This window comes from Theropithecus gelada, chromosome 7b, assembly GCF_003255815.1.
Source record: "Theropithecus gelada isolate Dixy chromosome 7b, Tgel_1.0, whole genome shotgun sequence".
Classification (NCBI taxonomy): domain Eukaryota; kingdom Metazoa; phylum Chordata; class Mammalia; order Primates; family Cercopithecidae; genus Theropithecus; species Theropithecus gelada.
The window spans coordinates 102,404,384-102,423,989 of NC_037675.1; the positions used below are offsets into that span (position 1 = coordinate 102,404,384).

Consider the following 19,606-nt stretch of genomic DNA (forward strand, 5'->3'; position numbering starts at 1 on the left):
ACCAGCCTTCCAGACTCGCTTGGTGCCCTGCCAGGTATGTGCGCTCTTCTCTCTTCCACCCGATAGTCCCTATTGGGAGATGGGGTCTGAGAGGAGTCAGGGTCATATAACCTTAACACAGTATATTATCCAAAAACCCAATAACCCTGTTACTCTTGTTTGTCTGTTATGTGAAACCAAGGGTGGTGTTAAAGTTTATCACCATGATATACAGATGTGCATGGGGGCATCTGGGACGGGGCTCAGGGGGTCCACCTGGAGGTCAGAGAGGCCAGGCTCTGCTTAGGGGAGATGGATGACTGTGGGGGTCAGATAGGGCAGGCTCTGCTTAGGGGAGATGGATGACTGTGGACGTGTGGCTATAAATCATCCTCCCCGTCTTACATAGGATGGGGATGCAACTTTCAAGAGTTGCCTTGATCGATACCTTAAAGGAAATAAAACAGAAAATGCTTGGCACATAGTAGATGCTCAACACATGTAGAAAAGGCACCTATTTTAGGTGGATCTGCCCCCAAATGGCCCTTTTGCAAGCCCTTCTCATTTTTTGGAACCCAAAGGGAAGATGTGGGGAGCCGGGTTGGGGTGGAGGGGAAGGGCGACGTGAGGTTGCAGAGGGCATTTTCTTGAGGCAATGGCATATCTTTCATTGGCATTGGCTGGGTTTATGTGGACTTTGAGAGGAGTGGAGTGTCTCCAACTGGGGCTACCCCAGCCTGCAGGTTGGATGCAGGTAACCTCAGTCTGGGCACTGCATTTTTATTTACCATAAAAATATTTCATATTTGCTGGGTGTGGTGGCTCATGCTTATAATCCTAGGACTTTGGGAGGCTGAGGTGAGTGGGTCACCTGAGGTCAGGAGTTTGAGACTAGCCTGGCCAACATGGTGAGACCCCGTCTCTACAAAAATACAAAAAATTAGCTTGGCGTGGGGCGCATGCCTGTAGTTCCAGCTACTCAGGAGACTGAGGCATGAGAATAGCTTGAGCCCGGGAGGCAGAGGTTGCAGTGAGCCGAGATCGCACCATTGCACTCCAGCCTGGGTGACAGAGCAAGACTCCATCTCAAAAAAATAAAAAATAAAAAAAAAATTATATTTGCAAAACTATGGCAATCACCTCAAGGTTTTCAAGGTTTTCACAGGAACCAAACCCAGTCTAAAATAAAATGCTATGTAATAAATAGTGAAGCCTCACATGCAGGAAAGGTGATTAAGAGCGAGGCATGCGGGCCGACGGCTGCTTAACCTGTCTCAGATTTCTTCTGCACAAAGTAATGGTTGAAAATAGGTCTCTGCCTGGCAGAGGGGAAAGAAGTACTCAGAGGCCTCTGTCTGCATTAGCTCAGCGCGACGGGAGACATTTAACCAATTAACCAATGACTGATCTGTGTGGATGGAGACTGAGCAGGACGAGGGTGTCAACTGACTGGGTGTAAAGTGGGCTTAGTTTTGTCTTCTTGGTGTCTGGGAGCCTCAGTGCCTTTCTAGGTAGATAGGAGTATGCTTGTCACATCCTTGTCGCACGTGTAAACCTGTGCCTGTTTGAGGACTCTGAGAGCCTATGATGGCTGCAAGGGGCCTGAAGCTTAGTGTGTAAGCAGGAGCTGGGGACAGAGGGGCTTCTGATGGGAGTCGGGGTGCCTCCCCTGGATGTGGGGGTGGGCTAGGGTGGGCAAGGTTCCTTCCCGTTCTCCTGCAGCTGACAGTTAGAAATGCCAGTGCCGTTTAGCCACAGTCCCTCTGGGTTAGAGTCGGGAGGAAACATGGGTGTGTTTTGCACAGGAATCAAGCTGTCAAGGGGCGCGGTGAGGCCCCAGCTTCTTACCAGCAAGCCTGCTCGGTTGTGAATGCGAGCCGCCGGGCTGCAGCTCTCTAGAGGCCCGTGTCCCCACCCCCTGGCCCTATCTCATGTCACATTCCCCCGAGGTCTCTTTCCACTCGGCTAATCTTCAAGAACACCGGCCAGGGCGTTGGCTTTCGGGTCCTCTTAAAGACCAAAAAGTAAAGCGCTCCCCCGTGGGTGCTGGGCAGCTTGGCAGGGATTTGGGACTGTGGGTGGTGAAATCACAGCCTTGGGCACACACCTGCTGGCCTCATGTCAGTGACAGGCTGCTTGGAGGCTTGGGGCTCCAGTGAGAGCATATAGATATTTTTAAAAAAAGACATTTGCGATAAAGTAAATCCCCTGTGTCTGAAGAACTTGCTCTGGGCATATGTACCCACTCCCAATCCGTCAGCAAGCATGCCCTTTGCTTTGTATTTGTAAAAACAGAAATGAAAACAAAAACAACCCACAAGCGAACAAACAAATTAAATCCCCCCCCATAAAATGTTTATTCTAATTATGCAAGAAATGGATTGATAATTAATACATGCATTAGTAAAAATCAACGACTGCAGATGAAGCCATCTTTAATGCCTCCCTCCATCCCTCCCCACCACCCCCCAGCAAATTAACTGCTCTTCTCAGTTTCAGGCATCTGGTTCCAGATTTTTTTTTTGCGCATTTGCATATGTCGATAAATATACCTCTAAAATCTATGACTTTATTTTTTACATAAACTATATCATAGTGTACATTTCCTCTCGCAGCAGCTTGTGTTTCTTCCTTCAAGAGTCTGCTTAGAGATAATAAAGATCAACACTATTCCTTATAACAACACCTCAGTATCCTGTGAGCTGTACACACCAGAGTTTATTTAACCACCTTGCTGCTGGCATGAAAGCCTCAGGTCCTTTACCCTGGTGGGGGTGAATTGTGGCGGCAGGTGTAAGTAATTGCTGAGATATGGGTTTGGGGAGTGGGCTCACGAGTGTTTATGACATTATTATAAATGAATATATGAGTGCATAAATTAGCAAAATAAAAGGGGGCCTTTCTGGACCAATGATGAGACAGTGTTTATGAACAAAAGATCATGATTAATCCAGTTCTGCACAAAATACTGAGGTCCATTAGAAGACAATAGGTCTCGGCTTATTCAATCCTTTTAAGAGCTGTTTAATATTCCATGGTATGTATGCACCATTGTTGATTACACTCTTTTCTGCTGTTGAAAATCTCAGCTCTGGGGGAGGAGAATGTGCAGATAGAAGCTTTGGTCACAGTCCTAGTCGTCAGAGTGGGTCACAGATTCATAGGTGTTCATTAAATTATTTTTTACAAAAGAATACATAAAATAAAAATGGTCCTTATGCAGATCAGTGAGGAAGCGTGTCACAAATCAAGGTTTTAATTAATAGATTCTGCTCAACTGATGCCCGATAAAAAATATCTAAGCTGTTTCCCTTTTTTTTTTTGTTACCAACGACACTGCAGTGAGCATTCTTGCAGCTAAATCTGTAAACACATCCTTGACTGTTCTTTTCCCCAGCTTCTTAGAGATGGGGTGGTGGGTTAAATTGTTTGCAAAAGTTTATTTTCATTGAGTGATCTTTCTAACATGGTGTTTTGACCTTGTTACTGTCTTGCTTTAAAGCCTCCATCTGACTTCCTGGAGCTTCCGGGATGGGGTCCAAAAAATAAGGCCTTATCCTGGCATGGAAGACCCTTTAGGGTCTGGCTTGGAACTCGCCAGCCTCAGCCCCTCCCCACTGCCGTTTCCCTGCTAGGCGCACCTCATCCCCACGGGGCTACCTGTTCCTCAGCGGGCTCCCTGCTTCTTACGCTTCGCCTGGCCATGCCTTTTCAGCCAGCTTCTCTCCGGCCTTAAAGAGCAGACTTGAAATATCCCTGCTGGGGAGCCCAAAGTTAGATGTGCCCCCCAAAACACTGTGTTCAAAAGTCCTGACCCTGGAATTGGGATGCCTCATTGACATTTTTTTTCCCCAGTTAAAGGGAATGTTTTGCATTTTTCTAGAATTGATAAAACCAACTGTTAATCACTCCCCTTCCTTTGTCCCTTTCTAGAAGCCCTGGGCTCCCCCAGTGTTGCCTGGATCTGACTTTGCCTCAGTGAAAACCACCTCGAATTCTTTCTTGCACCGATGGGCAGATGGGCAGTGTCAGAGGATCGTGTCGTCTGCCCTGTGGCGCTGGGTAAGTCTGCAGTGTTGTAAAGCTGCAAACACCCTTCTGGGTGGGGCTCAGGCTGGCACCCCCAACTGCCCCAGCCTGCGCTATACCAAGTTCCCCTGATGCCTGCCTTGTGCAGGGCCCCAGAACCCAGGGTCATGGGGTCCACTGTGCAGGAGTAGCGTCTCAGTGTTGTGAGTTTGGGGGATGAGGTTTGGGGTATGGTTACAGCTTAGAAATGGCTGATTGCCATTATGGCTCCTTCTTGCCAGAGGTAAACGAGTCTGGTCCCAGAACAGGAGGAGGACACATGATGACTGGAGTAACGATGAGGGGCTCTGGGGAAGGACAGGGCTGAGAGTGAGCGCTTGGACCTTTGGGACAGAGTCATATTCTAGAAAGAGCACAGGCTTTGGGGGAGAGGGGCTGAGGCCAAGGCAGCATCCCCCAGGGGAGCTTGTCAGGAGTAACAGGAGCCACTGGCAGTGTTCTGGGCTTTTGGTCCCTTTTTTTCTCTCCCAGGGGAGGGGAGAAGGAGGCATTGCAGGAAGCCAGCCACCCCGAGCACAGACCCAGCTACAGAATAGACTCGAGTTGCGTGTCCTTGGCAAATCCCCAAGTGTTTCTGTGCCTTGGTTTCCTGATATTAAAAAAAAAAAAGGACTCATAATCTCTCTCACACAGGGCTATTGAGATCTCAATGAGGAAATAACGCAAATAAATCATCCAGCACAGTAGCCAACACGCAGTACCCGGCAAAACTCGGTAGCTCTCCCCATCTTACCCCGCCACGAAATGCTTAACCCCCTCCCTGAGACAGGCTGCCGCTCCCTTTCAGGGCAGGGAGACCCAACGGAGGAAAACAAAAACGCCAGAGAGAGCGTGAGGGGGAAATAAAAGCTGACGCTCGCCCCCCTCCCAGACACCTTCCCAGGGAAAGGGGTGCTTTCTTGAACACCTGGGGGCTGGGGAAGGGGCTGCCCTACCACTTTTAATCGGGCTTTCCCGAAAAGTTCGGTGAGAGTTTATTTTTGTGTAAATAACATATAAAAAGTCAGACTTCTCCTCAGGCAGATTTTTTGAGGCTCGTATTTTATAGACTTTGGCAAGGGTCGCTCGGAAGGAACAGTGGTTACAGTCTCCAGAGGTTCGTAATTCCTGGAAAAACTTCTGGCCAAACCTGACTTCTCCTAAATTTCACAGAAAATTCTCCCTGGGCTGGGCTCAGGCTAAATGAGCTTTTTGTGTGTCGGTACAGCCTTACCTAGTGGAAGTATGACTTGCACGTTGCCTTTTACACAAAAGGGAACCTCCTCGGCCACTGTGGACAAAGGCTCCACTCTCCGAAATTTTTGATTTGTTTACTCAGGAGCGTGAGCCTGGTCAGCCACATGTCTGACACCGGGGCTATTTCTCTGCGGCCGTAGGTAGAGCTGTCCAGGTCTCTGCAGTTTAACCCTGTGCTTCATGCCAGAAACCCGTTTCCTAACTTCCTCAAGCACAGTGCAACGGAGCTAGAGCAAAAAGGAGTGTGGGGGAGTGTTCCCTCTGTGTCCGGCAGGGGCTAAAGGGCTTGCTACCCTGTGACTTCTGCCTCTAAATAGGGATTTGGGTTGGTAACTTTTTACATCTACACCAAAGCCCTCCAGAAACCTTTCTGCACCACCAGCTATCCTGAACCAGAAATCCCTGTTCACAGAATTTCCCATGTGGGTGCCTCTTGTTCTGCCCCCTGCATTGTGCCCCCTCCCCCATTTATGTTACACATGTAAATGTCACTCTCCCAAACATTTTCACACCTGCAGCGTCAAATCAACCCTTTAATAGGTTAAAACAACAGCACCAACAAAAACCAACAAAAACAGAGGCTCCGAGAAACAAAACAGTTTTTCCCGAAGGGCTTGCAGTGCCTAACTGAGCTGCCAGGGCAGTCTGTCTGTCTGCTAGCCAGGAAGGCAAACTAGCCTGCGTGCTCCACCTGCAACACGATGCTGCCCCCCCACGGCGGGTCGGAGCAGCTGTGCCGACCCCAGGGCTGACAGATTGGGTTGTCAGGAGCAGGACAATGAGGCGGCAGTGAGGATGGGCTCCATTATTGAATGACTCTGCCCTCCTTGAAATTTTTCTGCCCCATGGAGGTGCATCTCTGCCCCTGAGGACCTTGGGCATTTCACAGACAAGGAGCCCTGGCTGGCCTCGCAGTCATCCCCCATATGCACACATGCACACGCACACACATGTGCACACACACGCACATGCTGAGTGCCTGCACTGGGAACAAAGGCAAGAAAACTCCTTTAGAAACTGCAAAACAGAGGCTTGTCTAGCAGAGGTCCCCTGATAAAGGCTCTGTCTACCCACAGTTCCTGGGAACTGAACCCCTGTGAATGGGCCAGGAGAGACAGCTCCCGACTCCAGTGTAGGCTGCATTCATCAGCAGGCAGGCCCCCCAGCCCAGTCACTGTGTGAGGAGCTTTCATGAGTCCCCAGAACATCTAAGTCATAGGCTGGCAGCTGGCTGCATCTGTGGTTGCTACTCAGCCTCCAGATAAGGGCCCCTCAACCTGCCAGACCCCCTTGCTCCTTCCACTCACTCTGCCAGCCTGTTGCCCCAGAGAGGACACAGGCCAGCCTCTGTGGGCCCAGGAGACAGGGCAGCTGCTTGGCCACTCTAGGTGTTCTGGCCCTCAAGAGGGGAGTTGGCTGCAGGACAGTCCCCACCTCTCCCCACCAGCCCCGGGCACTCACCCCCATTCTCTGCTCCTCTCCCTCATTGCCTTATTGGGACAGAGGCACCCCGCCAACCATCTCTGTGCCTTTGCCATTTAGCCCAGGGCAAGCTACTTGGGAGAGGCCAAATGGTCTCACACTGACCCCTGCCTGGTCCCCTCTGGCTGCCTCGCTCACTTGCCCGCTTGCCGGCTCGGGAGTTGGTGCTGTAGGAGCTTCTCAAAGGCCTAAACATGTGGGCCACCAGCCCGGGCAGGGAGCCATGCTGCAGCCTCCCCAGCCAAGCACCGGCCTGCCTCTCTCCCCTCGGATGCCTCCTGTAACAGGGAGCTCCCTCTCTCCCCAAGCAGCCTGCTCAGGGCTCGCACACAGAGCTGCTTTGCGGAGCCCTCCCCCGTCTTTTGCATCTGCCTCCTCGGCTGTGCGGCAGCCTCCTTGCCCCCTCTGCCCTCCGATCTCTGCAGGCTCCCTCTCTTTTCAGTCATCTCCTTTCTGTGCTAAATGGCAAAACCCCCACCAATGGTGGGAACAGGTTTGGGGGCCTCTACACCTGTCCTAACACTTCCGTCTCTGCTCCTTTAGACCTGGGACAAAGCCCTTTCCCCTGCTGTTCTGCTAAAAGCCCAGGGGAGGGCGTGGTGCTCCCCTCCTGGGGCCAGCTGCTCCGTGTCTATCTGTTCAGTGGCTTCTAAGCCCTCTCGGGTTTTCTATGGCCCCTTTTCCAGTTGCCAGGGAGAACGCTCTCTACGCAGCCCCCTGCCTTTTCTGCAGGAGCTGCTGGCCTCCCGGCCAGCCCTGGTCAGCCCTGCAGTAGCAGCAGCAGCAGCAGCAGGCAGCTGCGGCAGGGCTGGGGGCTCCTGAGCCAGACAGACCGGCTTGACTCCCTGCTCTCTAGCTGCGAGACAATTCCCTTTACTTTTCAGAGTCTCAGCTTTTCCCCCGTGAAATGGAGATGAGAGTTTCTCCGTCACCGGCTTGAAGTGAGGACTAAATGAGATAAGTGTAGGCTTGCACACATCAGACACTTCATAAATGCTTGTGGAGTAGACGGTGGGACCCAGGGAGGGAGAGAGGTATGTAACAAGTGTCGCAAGAGAGAAAACAGCCTGGCCTTTCAAGACCCCGCTCCCAATACAAACGGGAACCTCTCCTGGCAGAGTCCCCTCTGCTGGCTTAATCGCACAAATCAAGTCAGCCGGAGGCAGCCCCTGGCCTGCGGAACTCACAGTAGATACAGCAGGCAGCAGAAATGACATGCAGAGCCCACATCTGCATTTAATAGACCGAGAATTTGCATTGTATATAACAGCACGAAGGGTAAAGCATGAAGGCATAAAGGAACATTTTTCCCGGTGGCTTCCTTGAAGGACCAGCTTAGACAAGGAGGGATCTGGGGAGGAGAAACCCAGCGGGGTCCAGGCATCCCATAGACTGTGGGATAGACATCCATCCATGCACTCATTCTCCAAGCCACCGCAGTGTACCTACCTTCCCCGGGCCCGGTCCCAAGCGTGAGGCTGGGGATGAAGTGATGCCGGTGGCTTCCTGTCCTCGAAGCTCAGTCGGTCTGGTGGGGGAAACAAACAGGGAATAAGTCACTGGAAATCGAGGTGATCGAGAGGGGATGCAGGCATGGAGATTTATAGAGCCCCATCTTGGAGCCAAGTCCCGAACTGGGCTGTCTGCAAAGAACTCACCCGGGCAATAACCCTGCACACTGGTCTCATGAGCCCCATTAGATTGATGAGGAAACTGAGGCACAGAAAGGCAAAGTCCTATACTCACCGTCTCTCAGCTAGTGTGAGGCTGGGCCAGGATGGAACCCCAGACTATCCAAGGCTCCCCACCACACCCTGCTGCTGAAGGCTGCTCAGCGAGGCTGTGCCGAGTGCTGGGGGGGTGTGGGTGGGCAGGGGACGGATTGATTAGTTATAAGCACCTCCCAGCGGTGCTTGAGATCCCAGCTCCTCTGTGGCCCAATCCGTTTGAAGGGCAGATTCAAAATTAGGTGGTAGCACCTATGGGCAGAGGCTTATGAAAATGGCATTATTAACCTGATGTGGAGAGGGCCCTGCCTGTCTGCAAGTAGATTGCAGATAGAGACAGAGGGGGCTGGGCTTGTTTGTGTGGACAGTGAGTTAGAGAGGACGGAGAACATCCAGGGGCCCTCCAGGGCTTCCGGACAGGGAGAACCAGATCTGGAGGGGTTGGGGCTGGACAAGTGGGAGGGGGAAGAGGGGGCACGTCTTAAGGGCGCCCCAGCACCTCAGGGAAATGCCCCAGGCTGGACTTGCAGGAGGATCTCCAGCCTTGACTCTGACACAAACAGGGACTATGGCCCTCCCCGCACCTCGGTTTCCCATCTGTGAGATAAGAGATGGAAACCAAGCATCATTTCGAGAAAAACCCCCATTCCCACCACCTTCCTGGCCCCCCTCTTCCCCCACCACCACAATCACGGTTGCCAGACACCTGTCTGCTTGTCAGAGCAATATTCAACAGGAGAGTTCCTTCGGTTCCTTCCTGGAGGGAGAAGGGAGAGGTGTGGAGGACAGGCAGAGGGGAGGGGAGAGGTGCCCCCGACTCAGAGAGGCCGCTGAACAGAGTTCTGCATCGGGTAGGAGTTGGGCCACCGAAGATTTGTGCCAACTCACGGTGCGGTGGAATCAGTCTGAATTCTTCAGACACCAGCCAAGAGTCTGTGGCGCCCCCACGTGCCACAAGGGGGCTGCCTGGGCCACATTTTTGAGCCCGAAAAGTGAGGAGGGGGACAGTGAAGAGGAACCAGCGCTTTTGCTCTGGCAGCGGCGCTTTTAACTGCGACAGATGCGTGCGGCGGGGGAGCCGGCCGGCAGTGCCGGGGCTGGGGGCTGCTGGGCGGGGGTGGCCGGGGCCGGGGGGCGGGGGCTGCAGGTTGCGCCCCTCCCTCACAGACGGCTGCGCTGCAATGCAGCAGGCTGCGGGAGCTGTCCCGGGAGCTGTCCTGTCCGGTGGCCGGCTTTCCAAAGTGGGGAATGAGAGATGAGGGAGGGAGCACTTCCAGGCGCTGCGTGGTGGCCAGGCGCCCAGGAAGCCGAGGGGCCCGAGACTCTGCAGCGGGGCCAGAAAGAGAAGAGTAGGGGAGGAGGCCGGGCGTGGTGGGTGGACCAGGGGGTAGCTGGAGGTGGGTGTGGACCTGGGGTCGGGCGCCAGTCAGCTTGCAGCCTATGAAGGACGGAAAGGAGGGCTACAGAGATACGGGGAAGAGTGGGGCTGAGGATAGCCAGAGCAGCTTGGCACAAGTTTTAGGGTAAAAGCATCAACTCTTATCTTTCCAAAAGAAATAAACCCCCGCCCCCAAAAGAAAGAAAAAAAAAAAAAAAAAAAAAGAAAAAAAGGCATTTGAAAGCTAGACAGCTGAATCCTTCCCAGCATGACTGAGCCGACCGCTCCAGGGTCTTCCTTCAAAGCAAGTCCAATGGGAGACAGCGTTGTCCCAGTAACCAAGCTGGGACCCGAGTCCCAGGGAAGGGCTCATCAGGTGGCCGCTCTGCCTTAAAGAGTGGTACCCTCAGGCCCTTTTCCAGTCAGGGAAGGGCCTGGGGGTCAGGGAGAGAGCTGGAGGACTTGGGGAGGCAGGGGCTGGGAGGGAGAGTGGGGAGAGGAGCGCTGGGGGGTGCAGGAAGGTCTCTGGGCAGCTGGTGGGTGTCTTGTTTTGTAGCACTCTGCACCCTGGTACATCGTCCTCGGTCCACCCGACGTGGAATGATTCTCTTCCCTCTGGATACAGCCCCTCTAGCTCCCTTTTCACTTTGAGGCGTTTGCCCCCTGCGAATCAGTTCCCTGCTACCCTGAAAGATTTCTCTCATACCCCAGGCCCCTCTGTTCTTTTAAATGCACCCTCCACACCCAGCCCTTCATCTCCTGCGCTGTATTTTCACTTGTTGATTTAAAAATCCCTTTATTATGGGACATTTCAAACAACATAAAATTAGAGAAAATAGTACGTATTTTTACAGTTTACTCAATTTTCATATTGCCATCACCTGGAAATGGATGCCATCAAACCCTGACCCCTCTTATTTTGTCTAAACCCTAAACTGTGCCTCTACCCCCACTCCCCAGCCCCTACCCCTGGACTATTTCAAAGCAAATTTCAGACACCATATTGTTTCCTCTGAGCATTTTTTAGTTTGTATCTCTAAATAAGCTTTTCTTTCTTAAAAATATAGCCACAATACCATTATTACAGTTCAAAATTAATAACGTTTCCTTAATATCATCCAACATCTATGCAGCATTCAGATATTCTTGATTGACTCATAAATTTCTTTTACAGTTGGCTTGGTCAAATCAGTGTTCAAATTATCTCCTGCCCTTTCAAGAGGATCTAGGGCTCTAGAAGGTAAGTATGGCTACAAATTTAGGGGTTGAATATCTGCCTGGACCTTAAATGAGAAACTCAACCTCAGCAAACCTCAGTGTTCTCACTGAAAATGGAGCAAGTTCTGGGTCTCTCCTTGGGTCATTGAGAGGGTTAGAGCATTAACCCCTGAAGCCCCCAGCCTCATGTCTAGTATGTCAGAGACACTCAGCAAACAGTAGCTGCGAGAATGATTCTTTTTCCCAGAAATCTTTAAAGGGGAGTTGGGCAGGGGTAGGCAAAACATAGCTGGCTATCATCCATAAAACAAAAGGCTCCTGGCAGTCCAGGCCCCATGAGTGGTTAAAACAGCACATGCACTACATCCCAAAAAGGGCAGCCTACCGTCTCGGGGCTGGGTTCGCTTGGCCCTCCTGGCTCACCATTCAGCTGCCTGACCTCAGCTGTTGTGACCCGGGACCAACAGGGGACCCCGGCAGGTGCCTATCCACTAGATGGCACTCTCTACTGTGAGTCCAGGGGGTACCACCACCCCAAACCGCTTTAGCCACTGCCCAGCCCTGGGGGTACCGCTGGGGGATGCACACCACTAAAACATCTCAGATAATTTCTAAAAAGCACTTCTCAACGTGTCATGCAAAAGATGTAGTGGTTTTTTTCCTTGCATAAATCCCAACCAGTTTGCAGGAGCAGAGGGAATGAACATGTAATGATTTTGCTGAGGCCAGACACTGGTACGTCTACACTCTCTTTAAATCCTCGCTCCGGCGACATCTGATTTCCCTTTATTTTACAGATTAGAGGACTTTGAGAGGTTAGTGACTTGCCCAAGATCGGCTAGGAAGCAAGACCCAGGATTCCAACTCAGGTCTGTGTGATTCCTCTGCAAAATGGAGAGGTGGAAGGATGGATGGCAGGTCTGAGGGAGGGATGGATGCCTGCATCAAGATGCATGCATAGATGGAGAGATGACTGGCTACCTGATGAATGCTGGTTATATGGATGAGTGAGTTGAAGCACAGGTGGTGGAAGGAGAGAGGAATGAGAGAGAATAGTCAATTTCTCACCAAGATCAAAGGCTTACTTGATCTTTGAAGAGAGGTTCCCTCTGAATGGAGCTCGCTGGTGAAGCTCCTGCCTTCTGTTCTGCTTCTGAGCACACTGACTGGCTCAGGTGGCTCTGGGACAACAGGTGGGATGCCAGCTTACAGGGACCAAGTCCCAGCTGTGGTGCTGGAGCTGCTCAGTGGCAACTCTCTGTCTCTGCTGCTTTCATGCAGCACTGAGGGAATAGCAGGCATCCGTCTTTCCACTGGCTATCCTGGATGACTAAGCCCTAAGCCCCAACCGCATACTCAGCCCTTCGCTGGCACTTGGCATAATTTTATCTCCTCTAAATCATCACAGCCACTCTCCACGATAGCAATTTCCATTCTCAACTAAGTGAAAAGGAAACTGAAGTTTGGGAGTGGTAAGTGACTTACCCGAAATCATATAGGGAGGAAATGCAGACCCAGGATTTGAACTCGAGTCTTCTTTCCTTCCAAACTCATCCGCTCAACCTGTTTATCTCCTTTTCTCTGTGACCGTGTCTGAAGAAATCTGCCTTGGGGTTGTCTTATGCTGGACTCACTCTCTTGGTCTGTCAGTGAGCTGAACTTCTCATCCAATCAAATCCAAGCTTATTTCCCAAGTAATATCTCTAGTGTATTCTATTTGTAATGATCACACAAGCAAGGGCCACACATATCACTGGCATCCTACAGTACAATTAATCAAGTCAAATTAGATTCCTGGCATCTCATATTCTGACTGAATGCTAATGGTAGCAGATGTAAAAATGAGTCCATTGCAAGGCAAGGAGGGAGGGGACTGGGTGGAGGGCTGAATGGTGAATCAGTAAGCCTTGCTGCAGACCTGGGTTAATATTAGCGGATAGGTTTTGAGAACCTGCTTATGGGCTAGGCCCTGCTTCACACACTCTAGGTGCTAGGGTTTCAATCTCAGCTTTGCCATTGACTACTTTCACGAGTTTGGACAAGGTATTTAATTTCCGTGCCCCGTTTTCTTCAGTTCTACCAATAGTACTTTACTAATACCAATAGTACCTTACTAATGAGTACTTGAGGATTAAATGAGGCAAACATATAAATTCCTTAAAAGAGAGCATTCCAGGCTGGGCATGGTGGCTTGTGCCTGTAATCCCAGCACTTTGGGAGGCTGAGGTGGGAGGATCTGTTGAGCCCAGGAGTTTGAGACCAGCCTGAGAAACATAGGGAGACCCCAATCTCTACAAAATATTTAAAAATTATCTGGGTGTAGTGGTGCACATCTGTGGTCCTAGTTACCTGGGAGGCTGAGATGGGAAGATTGCTTGGGCCTGGGAGGTCAAGGCTGCAGTGAGCCATGATTGTGCCACTGCACTTTAGCCTGGGTGACAGAGGGAAACCCTGTCTCCAAAAAAAACAAAAACAAAAACAAAAAAAAGAATGCTTTCCAGATGATGAGCATTCAATAAATATTTACTTACAATGAAAATTACAGTGGTTACAAGTGTTGTTATTGAGGTGTCATTGGATGACAGGCAGGTAAGAATCATTCTCCACATTTTACCAATAGCCGAACAGGTGCTCAGAGAGGCCTGTGTGCTTGTCTTTGGAGAATGAATCAGTGAAATGGAAACAAAAATACTCATTTAAAACTGCAAGTGCTAGTGATAGAAGTGAGAGTTCTACGCAGCAAATGGGCATGATCCATCTAAGGAAAGATGAAGCCCTAAGAGAGGTGAGATTCCCGTGAAGGAATTTCCTTGTGGTGTAGGGGCTTACACAGGGGTTGCCTGGGAGCTGGGAAGAAACTGAGTAGGTAAAAGGCAAGATGAATAATTACAGTCCTGTGAATCGAAGTTTCTGAGGTTAAAATTCATTAAACTTCATGGTTTCTAGCAGTAGTGAGCAAGGTTCCCCAGTTCTCATATATGATTTCATTAAACTTTCCCTACCTGTTTTTTTGGGGGAGAAATGGTCACTTTAGAAATGTTTCTTGACTTGCTCTTTTGGAGGTGGCCAGTTGGAAAAATTCTGAGTCTCTTACCATGTGGGGCATGAGGACTGGGAAGCCTCCTTCCATTCCTGGGGCAGCACATCTGTAACTTAAGCCTAGGTGGCATGTGGCTGCACATAGGGTGCCTCTGGCGGGGTGCAATCGGATGCCCTAACAGCCAGGTGGGAGGAGATGGGTCTAGCATTGGTGCTGACTTGCTGGGCTGTGTTGAGTCTAAGCTGTGATCCCAGCATTGCCTGACTTCAGATTCTGTGAAGTCCTGTAAGAAATGTTGCCCCTGCAGCTCCTCCAAGATGGACAGTTTATTTATTCATCCGGGTCTAATGGTACATCCTGGGGATAACCTCTGCTTCTGGGGCTGCCTGTGTGGGAGGTCAGAAACACCTTTGCAGCCCCACCCCCCGCAACGTGATTTATTCTCACACTCACATTGCCGGCTGGCAGTGGGTCACTGCTGCCAAAATGAGGCATCGGGAAGAAGTGGGAAGGCTGACTCCGGAGCGACACTGCCTGGGTTCGCCTCCCGGCTCAGCATCTCCTTGCTGTGTGACCACTTATAAGTCATCTAACTTCTCTGAGTCTCAGTTTCCCTAGGTATAAAATAGGACTAGTAATGCTTTGCTCAAATATCATCATCTCCGTGAGGCTTCCTCCCTCGTGTCACTCCCTGCCCCTGTCCTGCTTTATTTTCTTCCCTAGTTCTTATCACTGTCTTTTATTCCATGCATTAGGCTTTACCTTTTCTGATGATTTTCTGTTCCTATCTCCACCCACAGGGATGTTAATTCTCATGGGATGGGGATCTGTCCGTTTTGTTCACTACTGTATCCCCGGCACTTAGACCCAGCACCGGTACAAAGTACATGCTCAAAAATTTTGGGGGAAAAATTTATGAGATACTATTGAATCGTATCTACTCCAGAGGAGTGTCAATGTATGCAAAGTAGGCAGCATGGTGCTTGGTACAGAGTACGCATTCAATAAATATTGGCTAATTATGATTATTATGTCTAATTCACAGGCCTGTTGTGAGAATCAAACGAGATAATGTATGCTGAGGCATGCTGTGAACACTGCGTGCTGGGTACAGGAGGTACAATATTAATGATCCCTGCTGCTTGGAGGGAACTTGCACTTAAAATGTTATGCTTTTCATTTTCACACCACTTGGGAGGGAGGAAAGGCTGGTGGGATGATCGCCACCTGAGGCTCAGGGAGGGGACAGGTTTTCCCCAAGGCCCCACAGTATGAAGAAGGCAGGAGCAGGGCGCCACACTGGTGGTCTTCCCACGACTCTCTCATGAAAGTCCCCCAATGGACAGATTGATGTGTATATGACATTATATACGTACACCATAACTCTATATAATATATAGAATTATTTTCAGGTCCCTGAGTTGCTCTGAGGCCAGTTGTGCCAGATGGTGCACACCCAGGACAGGCTGCGGGGATAGGAAGGAAACTGGCTGTGTATCATTGCCAAGGCCCATAGTGAAGCCTCTTTGGGTTTCTTGGAATCAAGTTTGAACATCAAGAATCTCACGGCATAGACTTCTCCAAGGGCAGTCCGATTTCACAAAATGAATTTTCATTTTCCAAAGCGCATCTCTTAGTTGGATTTCTGTTTTTCAGGGTACTTGTTTAAGCTCTGATGCCGTGTCCAAAAAAGAACAGACCCCCAACAATTCCCTGCCCGAGTCCCAAACCCTTGACTTGATCTGAGCGTTGAGCTAATTCATTTCTTTGATCAAACTGGGGACTGTTTAACCAGTCAGGTGGGCGTCACGGGACGGGGAAAGGGCAGGGTGTGCGCAGGTGTGCAAGGCAGGCTACTTGAGGGATGGGCGATAGTTCAGGTCACCCTCCGGTTGGACCCACGAGGGCGCTGCATTCCTCATTCTACAAATCGTACAAGTCGGGGCACAAGACAGAGAAGCCAGGTCACGTCTCTGCAGTTACACAGCTCACGAGTGCCTGCTGGGGTGGAACCTGGTCTGTCTGTCTGTCTAACACCAGAGCTCGGGCGCTGCTGCAGAGGGAGCCAAGATTTGGGTGAGGGAGGGGCTCAGACGTGGGGTGGAGGGTTTTGTTTGTTTGTTTTTTTAACCTGGTTGCCATTGGCATGAAAATAATAACATAACTTTGCTTGGAGACTAGTGCTGCGACTATCTTGCTGATGGGGAAACAGGCACAGAGACGTTAGCTCATTTTCCTGATGTCACCCAGCTAGTCTGGCGTTGAGGCTGGATTTGGGAGGTGGGTACTGAGGTGTGAGCATATGTGCTGTACCCGTTGGGCCCACTGGCTCATGAAGTGAGCACAGGTGCAGATGGCTCGGCGATCTGGGTTTGAGGGCTTTTACCAACCCCCCAGCCGTGAGTGTGCTCTGAACTCAAGCTTGTATATTTCACATTCTCCCTTGACCCTTCTTTTTAGCCTTCACTGAAAACTCCTGCAAGCCACTGATCCATGGAAAATAAGAATACATATATTACATATATGTTGTAAATTTATATATATATATATATATCTGGAAAGGGATTGTATCCAGAATATTTGGGAGTGGTTGTTTAAGGTAGAGGGAGGCAGGGGCATGAAAGGGGAAGGGATGGAGGTGGGGACCACCAGTGGTAATTGTCATGGGTGGTTTTAACAATCAATACAATAAGAGGAGGCATGCCAGCAGGAAGGACGGGAGTGGGTTGTAAACCAGGGATGGTGATTAATTCTCCACAACTGAGGGGCATTAAAAAGAGATCAGAGCAGTTTGTGGCTATTAATTTTGTTGTTAAAAATAATCAAGGAATAAAGAAATAAGGTAATAAAGGCCTCGAATGGAACAATTTTGAAAATGTGTTCTAGGCAAAGGATTATGACTAATCCAGGTCTGGTAACCTGATATTAACAAACAAAAAAGGCCTCGTAGGCCAGTTTCTTTTTTTTAACCAGCTTTATTTTCCATAGAATGGGCACACTGGGATTTCTCTGCCAGAGAAGGTGAGTGCAGACAAATAAAAGCCGGCTTCATGGGTGTTGATTGAACAGTTAAAAATGAATGAATGTGCAAATAAAACTAGAGACAGCCAAGCATGTACCAATGATGGCAATGTGTTCCTCACTCCCCAGCTTCATAAATATATCATTGACAAATAAATATTATATGTATTTGTATTGTATGTATTTAAGTTGTACAGTGTGACATTTTGATATACATATATATTGTGAAATGATTACCATAATCAAGCAAATTAACATATCCATCATCTCATATAGTTCCGTTTTTCTGTGTGTGCAGTGAGAACACGTAAGGTCTACTCTTTTAGCAAATTTCAAGCATGCAGTACATTATTATTAACTGTAGTCACCGTACTCTGCATTGGGTCACCAGAACTTACTCCTAACTGAAAGTCTGCATTCTCTAAGATCTCCAGATTCCTCTCACTCCTGACCCCTAGTAACCACCTTTCTAGTCTCTGCTTCTGTGAGGTTATTCCAAAACAAAAGCCAGGTTCTAGGCTGTTGAGGTTGACGGTAGGCAGTATATCAACAGGTATACAGAATAATCACTGGTCTTGGGCTAAATGGTGACTTCAAGTGTGGTGGCTGCATAGTTAAAAATGAATTCAATGAGTACAAAAGTGATGAAATGAAAGAATGTCAAGAGTGGACCACAAAGACAATGTTTTATGACCTAAAGATTAAGATTCATCCACTTATGTACAATTATGGACTATTTAAAATAAAACAAGACTTTTACCTCAGTGGATAAAAAGTATTTGGATGTACTAATCAATATTTTTGTTCTGGATCAGTGGTGAGTTCATCTGTGTTTACTGTGTTTAAAAAAATAAGTGAAAACATTGAAAAGGGTGAGTAGGAGTCAAATATGATTGTTACTCCAAGTCTGCATCATCTGCGTCTGTTAGGAAGAATATCTGAGTTGGCTCCTTCTTGGGTAAGATGCGTAGGGACCTATGTTTGTAATAATCATGATTCTTGTTTTTGATTAGAGTGGCGAATTAATACATACTCATTGTAATAATACAAATTAATAAATGAATAATTGAATACAAGGAGAGCTGTGATCGGGCCAGTGGTGAGACTGTCATGACCTAAAGATTATGATTAATACTGTGCTTCTCACCTGATGGCCATTAAAAATATCTAGTTTTTTTCATCCTTTTTAATATCTGCCTTGTGTTCCACAGAATGGAGGCTCCAGAGTGACATTAATGACACGTTGTCGATGAAGATCTTGATTGTGACCTCTGTGGAAAATGAGCCATGAACCAACCCTACTAATGTGAGTAATGTTTAGTGTTGTTGTTTTGAAGTTGGGTGGTTGGTTGATGGTTTATTATATTATTAAACGTGAATCAACACGTAAATAAAGTCAAAGATGACAGGCATGATGAGAATGTCATGAACCAAGGGTGATTAATTTCATTTAGCATAACTGTCACCAAATTAAAACACAATATTACTGGGCTGTTCTCTGTAGCAAATGAGCAAAGAAAAAAAAGCGCGTGCACACACACACACATACACACACATATCCTACATATATATCACATATATCATGTGTTATGTTTATACATGTATCCTATATATATCACATATATCATGTGTTATGTTTATACATGTATCCTATATATATCACATATGTAATATGTATTCTGTTTATTTTTTGTGTTTTCAGGCTGGGGGTGGGTTTATATATGTTTATGGGGTAATTAAACATAAATGGATGCATGTATAAACAAGATCAAAGAGAGTCAAGCATGGACTAATGAAGACAATATATCATAATCTAAGATTTATGATTGCACAGTTCTGCAAATTGGAGAGACATCAAAACACAAATATTTATGCTGTTTCATTCATTTCAGTAGCATTCCACTATTAATTTATGCACTACACTTTTGCATCAACACTTCCCTATTGAAGAAGTTTGGGATGTTAAGTCGGTGGCAGAGGGTCACATAGGGAGGTAAGGTATTGGCCATTTTCTGTTTGTTGAATAGGATTCATCATTGTTCTTTCATTATTTTTGTTTAAAGTGATAAATAAAATTTAAAAGGGCCAAGCATAGATAATGAGGATAATATTTCATGTAAAGTGAGGCTTATTAATTAAATTCTACACAAGTAAAGGCCATTAAAAATGATCCAGGGTGTTTAATTTTCTAATAGTTGCTGTTTGTTGCACAGAATGGACAAATTGTAGTTTATGTAGTCATGCAACATTTATGAGAATTTTTATTCTTACTTGGGTAGATAAGGTACTTAAATAAAATGTAATTAATAGTTGATGTTCTTAAATCTTGGCTGGAGAGTTGTTCAAGTGTGTTCATAAATAAGTAAATGAATGAATGAACAAACACATGAATAAAACAAGAGAGAGCAAACATGGGACAAAGGTGATCATATCTCA

General features: G+C 48.3%; 1 non-coding gene across 1 annotated transcript; it reads left to right on the forward strand.

Moving 5' to 3' along the window:
• Window positions 1-2,882: 2,882 nt before the first annotated feature.
• Window positions 2,883-2,959, forward strand: LOC112629613. The gene has a single exon (XR_003120700.1). It is a non-coding gene; the product is annotated as a small nucleolar RNA SNORD112 (small nucleolar RNA).
• Window positions 2,960-19,606: the final 16,647 nt, after the last annotated feature.